This window comes from Ipomoea nil, unplaced genomic scaffold (assembly GCF_001879475.1).
Source record: "Ipomoea nil cultivar Tokyo-kokei standard unplaced genomic scaffold, Asagao_1.1 scaffold0765, whole genome shotgun sequence".
Taxonomy (NCBI): domain Eukaryota; kingdom Viridiplantae; phylum Streptophyta; class Magnoliopsida; order Solanales; family Convolvulaceae; genus Ipomoea; species Ipomoea nil.
The window spans coordinates 22,767-28,766 of NW_017617193.1; the positions used below are offsets into that span (position 1 = coordinate 22,767).

General features: G+C 31.9%; 6 non-coding genes across 6 annotated transcripts; all 6 read left to right on the top strand.

Annotated features, from left to right (window-relative positions):
* The first annotated feature begins 1,276 nt into the window (after positions 1–1,276).
* On the top strand, positions 1,277–1,349 carry TRNAV-CAC. The gene has a single exon. It is a non-coding gene; the product is annotated as a tRNA-Val (tRNA).
* Positions 1,350–1,856: 507 nt separating this feature from the next.
* TRNAV-CAC lies at positions 1,857–1,930 on the top strand. The gene has a single exon. It is a non-coding gene; the product is annotated as a tRNA-Val (tRNA).
* Positions 1,931–2,431: 501 nt separating this feature from the next.
* TRNAV-CAC lies at positions 2,432–2,505 on the top strand. Its single transcript has one exon. It is a non-coding gene; the product is annotated as a tRNA-Val (tRNA).
* Positions 2,506–3,013: 508 nt separating this feature from the next.
* On the top strand, positions 3,014–3,085 carry TRNASTOP-UCA. Its single transcript has one exon. It is a non-coding gene; the product is annotated as a tRNA-Sec (tRNA).
* Positions 3,086–4,738: 1,653 nt separating this feature from the next.
* TRNAV-CAC lies at positions 4,739–4,812 on the top strand. Its single transcript has one exon. It is a non-coding gene; the product is annotated as a tRNA-Val (tRNA).
* Positions 4,813–5,319: 507 nt separating this feature from the next.
* Positions 5,320–5,392, top strand: TRNAV-CAC. Its single transcript has one exon. It is a non-coding gene; the product is annotated as a tRNA-Val (tRNA).
* The last annotated feature ends 608 nt before the right edge of the window (positions 5,393–6,000 follow it).

Below are 6,000 nucleotides of genomic sequence, written 5' to 3' on the forward strand. Positions count from 1 at the left end.
TCGTATCATTCTAATTTAGTTAGTAAAAAGAAAATAAAAAATGTAGTTGTCTGGGTGGTGTAGTTGGTTATCACGCAAATCTAACACATTAGTGGTCCCTAGTGCAAACCTGGGCTCAAACATGTTATTTTGCTTTCCACCTGTGTTTTTACCAGGAGATGTTTTGAAATTATATTGGTAAGTATTTTCCTTTCTTAATTATACTTTGATAGATTTTAGTGTATGTTTCGTACATCAGTTTACACATTAGAAATGAGAATAAAAATCATAGTTAGTGTTTGGTTGACAACTTTATAAAACACAAGTATGGATTTGTAAACGGTAACATTTCGATTAGACTAATAAGAAAGTAGAAAATGTACTTGTCTGGGTGTGTAGTTGGTTATCACACTAGTCTCAGACTGGAGGTCCCCAATTCAAACCTGGGCTCATGTTAAATTTACTTCTAAGCTCTTTTTTTTTTTACAAGGAAATTAGTGTTTGGTTGACACTTTTAAAACATTGGATTTAATTACTTCTCGAATTAAAAATCGTATCATTCTAATTTAGTTAGTAAAAAGAAAATAAAAAATGTAGTTGTCTGGGTGGTGTAGTTGGTTATCACGCAAATCTAACACATTAGTGGTCCCTACCTGTGTTTTTACCAGGAGATGTTTTGAAATTATATTGGTAAGTACCTTTGATAGATTTTAGTGGTTTCGTACATCAGTTTCATTAGAAATGAGAATAAAAACATAGTTAGTGTTTGGTTGTAAAACACAAGTATGGATTTGCTATTTTAAACGGTAACACCGATTAGATTGTAATTTTGTAACTTGTCCAGCTAGTCTCACACACTAGAGGTCCCCAGTGTTTGTTAATTTACTTCTAAGCTCTTTTTTTTACAAGGAAATTAGTGTTTGGGACAACTTTTTACACCTCTGGATTTAATTACTTTCGAATTAAAAATCGTATCATTCTAATTTAGTTAGTTAAAAAATGTAGTTGTCTGGGTGGTGTTTGGTTATAGCAAATCTAACACATTAGTGGTCCCTAGTGCAAACCTGGGCTATGTGTACCTGTGTTTACCGTATTTTCCTTTCTTAATTATACTTTGATAGATTTTAGTGAGTTTACACATTAGAAATGAGAATAAAAATCATAGTTAGTGTTTGGTTGACAACTTTATAAAACACAAGTATGGATTTGATTACCCCTATTATTAAAAATCACATTCCCTATTTATAAACGGTAACATTCCGATTAGATTAGTAATAAGAAAGTAGAAATGTAACTTGTCTGGTGGTGTAGTTGGTTATCACGCTAGTCTCACACACTAGAGGTCCCCAGTTCAAACCTGGGCTCAGACATGTTAATTTACTTCTAAGCTCTTCGTTTTTTTACAAGGAAATTAGTGTTTGGTTGACAACTTTTTAAAACACACCTCTGGATTTAATTACTTCTCGAATTAAAAATCGTATCATTCTAATTTAGTTAGTAAAAAGAAAATAAAAAATGTAGTTGTCTGGGTGGTGTAGTTGGTTATCACGCAAATCTAACACATTAGTGGTCCCTAGTGCAAACCTGGGCTCAAACATGTTATTTTGCTTTCCACCTGTGTTTTTACCAGGAGATGTTTTGAAATTATATTGGTAAGTATTTTCCTTTCTTAATTATACTTTGATAGATTTTAGTGTATGTTTCGTACATGAGTTTACACATTAGAAATGAGAATAAAAATCATAGTTAGTGTTTGGTTGACAACTTTATAAAACACAAGTATGGATTTGATTACCCCTATTATTAAAAATCACATTCCCTATTATAAACGGTAACATTCGATTAGATTAGTAATAAGAAAGTAGAAATTGTAACTTGTCTGGGTGGTGTAGTTGGTTATCACGCTAGTCTCACACACTAGAGGTCCCCAGTTCAAACCTGGGCTCAGACATGTTAAATTTTTAAGCTCTTCGTTTTTTTACAAGGAAATTAGTGTTTGGTTGACAACTTTTTAAAACACACCTCTGGATTTAATTACTTCTCGAATTAAAAATCGTATCATTCTAATTTAGTTAGTAAAAAGAAAATAAAAAATGTAGTTGTCTGGGTGGTGTAGTTGGTTATCACGCAAATCTAACACATTAGTGGGTCCCTAGTGCAAACCTGGCTCAAACATGTTATTTTGCTTTCCACCTGTGTTTTTACCAGGAGATGTTTTGAAATTATATTGGTAAGTATTTTCCTTTCTTAATTATACTTTGATAGATTTTAGTGTATGTTTCGTACATCAGTTTACACATTAGAAATGAGAATAAAAATCATAGTTAGTGTTTGGTTGACAACTTTATAAAACACAAGTATGGATTTGATTACCCTAATTAAAAATCACATTCCTATTATAAACGGTAACATTTCGATTAGATTAGTAATAAGAAAGTAGAAATTGTAACTTGTCTGGGTGGTGTAGTTGGTTATCACGCTAGTCTCACACACTAGAGGTCCCCAATTCAAACCTGGGCTCAGACATGTTAATTTACTTCTAAGCTCTTCGTTTTTTTACAAGGAAATTAGTGTTTGGTTGACAACTTTTTAAAACACACCTCTGGATTTAATTACTTCTCGAATTAAAAATCGTATCATTCTAATTTAGTTAGTAAAAAGAAAATAAAAAATGTAGTTGTCTGGGTGGTGTAGTTGGTTATCACGCAAATCTAACACATTAGTGGTCCCTAGTGCAAACCTGGGCTCAAACATGTTATTTTGCTTTCCACCTGTGTTTTTACCAGGAGATGTTTTGAAATTATATTGGTAAGTATTTTCCTTTCTTAATTATACTTTGATAGATTTTAGTGTATGTTTCGTACATCAGTTTACACATTAGAAATGAGAATAAAAATCATAGTTAGTGTTTGGTTGACAACTTTATAAAACACAAGTATGGATTTGATTACCCCTATTATTAAAAATCACATTCCCTATTTATAAACGGTAACATTCCGATTAGATTAGTAATAAGAAAGTAGAAATGTAACTTGTCTGGGTGGTGTAGTTGGTTATCACGCTAGTCTCACACAAGAGGTCCCCAGTTCAAACCTGGGCTCAGACATGTTAATTTACTTCTAAGCTCTTCGTTTTTTTACAAGGAAATTAGTGTTTGGTTGACAACTTTTTAAAACACACTCTGGATTTAATTACTTCTCGAATTAAAAATCGTATCATTCTAATTTAGTTAGTAAAAAGAAAATAAAAAATGTAGTTGTCTGGGTGGTGTAGTTGGTTATCACGCAAATCTAACACATTAGTGGTCCCTAGTGCAAACCTGGGCTCAAACATGTTATTTTGCTTTCCACCTGTGTTTTTACCAGGAGATGTTTTGAAATTATATTGGTAAGTATTTTCCTTTCTTAATTATACTTTGATAGATTTTAGTGTATGTTTCGTACATGAGTTTACACATTAGAAATGAGAATAAAAATCATAGTTAGTGTTTGGTTGACAACTTTATAAAACACAAGTATGGATTTGATTACCCCTATTATTAAAAATCACATTCCCTATTTATAAACGGTAACATTCGATTAGATTAGTAATAAGAAAGTAGAAATGTAACTTGTCTGGGTGGTGTAGTTGGTTATCACTAGTCTCACACACTAGAGGTCCCCAGTTCAAACTGGGCTCAGACATGTAATTTACTTCTAAGCTCTTCGTTTTTTTACAAGGAAATTAGTGTTTGGTTGACAACTTTTAAAACACACCTCTGGATTTAATTACTTCTCGAATTAAAAATCGTATCATTCTAATTTAGTTAGTAAAGAAAATAAAAAATGTAGTTGTCTGGGTGGTGTTGTTGGTTATCACGCAAATCTAACACATTAGTGGTCCCTAGTGCAAACCTGGGCTCAAACATGTTATTTTGCTTTCCACCTGTGTTTTTACCAGGAGATGTTTTGAAATTATATTGGTAAGTATTTTCCTTTCTTAATTATACTTTGATAGATTTTAGTGTATGTTTCGTACATCAGTTTACACATTAGAAATGAGAATAAAAATCATAGTTAGTGTTTGGTTGACAACTTTATAAAACACAAGTATGGATTTGATTACCCTATTAAAAATCACATTCCCTATTATAAACGGTAACATTCGATTAGATTTCTAATAAGAAAGTAGAAAATGTAACTTGTCTGGGTGGTGTAGTTGGTTATCACACTAGTCTCAGACTAGAGGTCCCAATTCAAACCTGGGCTCAGACATGTTAATTTTTCTAAGCTCTTCTTTTTTTTTTTTTACAAGGAAATTAGTGTTTGGTTGACAACTTTTAAAACACTCTGGATTTAATTACTTCTCGAATGAATTAAAAATCGTATCATTCTAATTTAGTTAGTAAAAAGAAAATAAAAAATGTAGTTGTCTGGGTGGTGTTGTTGGTTATCACGCAAATCTAACACATTAGTGGTCCCTAGTGCAAACCTGGGCTCAAACATGTTATTTTGCTTTCCACCTGTGTTTTTACCAGGAGATGTTTTGAAATTATATTGGTAAGTATTTTCCTTTCTTAATTATACTTTGATAGATTTTAGTGTATGTTTCGTACATCAGTTTACACATTAGAAATGAGAATAAAAATCATAGTTAGTGTTTGGACAACTTTATAAACACAAGTATGGATTTGATTACCCTATTATTAAAAATCACATTCCCTATTTATAAACGGTAACATTCGATTAGATTAGTAATAAGAAAGTAGAAAATGTAACTTGTCTGGGTGGTGTAGTTGGTTATCACGCTAGTCTCACACACTAGAGGTCCCCAGTTCAAACCTGGGCTCAGACATGTTAATTTACTTCTAAGCTCTTCGTTTTTTTACAAGGAAATTAGTGTTTGGTTGACAACTTTTTAAAACACACCTGGATTTAATTACTTCTCGAATTAAAAATCGTATCATTCTAATTTAGTTAGTAAAAAGAAAATAAAAAATGTAGTTGTCTGGGTGGTGTAGTTGGTTATCACGCAAATCTAACACATTAGTGGTCCCTAGTGCAAACCTGGGCTCAAACATGTTATTTTGCTTTCCACCTGTGTTTTTACCAGGAGATGTTTTGAAATTATATTGGTAAGTATTTTCCTTTCTTAATTATACTTTGATAGATTTTAGTGTATGTTTCGTACATCAGTTTACACATTAGAAATGAGAATAAAAATCATAGTTAGTGTTTGGTTGACAACTTTATAAAACACAAGTATGGATTTGATTACCCCTATTATTAAAAATCACATTCCCTATTTATAAACGGTAACATTCCGATTAGATTAGTAATAAGAAAGTAGAAAATGTAACTTGTCTGGGTGGTGTAGTTGGTTATCACGCTAGTCTCACACACTAGAGGTCCCAGTTCAAACCTGGGCTCAGACATGTTAATTTACTTTTAAGCTCTTTTTTTTTTACAAGGAAATTAGTGTTTGGTTGACAACTTTTTAAAACACACCTCTGGATTTAATTACTTCTCGAATTAAAAATCGTATCATTCTAATTTAGTTAGTAAAAAGAAAATAAAAAATGTAGTTGTCTGGGTGGTGTTGTTGGTTATCACGCAAATCTAACACATTAGTGGTCCCTAGTGCAAACCTGGGCTCAAACATGTTATTTTGCTTTCCACCTGTGTTTTTACCAGGAGATGTTTTGAAATTATATTGGTAAGTATTTTCCTTTCTTAATTATACTTTGATAGATTTTAGTGTATGTTTCGTACATCAGTTTACACATTAGAAATGAGAATAAAAATCATAGTTAGTGTTGGTTGACAACTTTATAAAACACAAGTATGGATTTGATTACCCCTAAATTAAAAATCAATTCCCTAATTATAAACGGTAACATTTCGATTAGATTTCTAATAAGAAGTAGAAATGTAGCTTGTCTGGTGGTGTAGTTGGTTATCACACTAGTCTCATAGACTGGAGGTCCCCAATTTCAAACCTGGGCTCAGACATGTAAATTTGTTTCTAAGCTCTTTTTTTTTT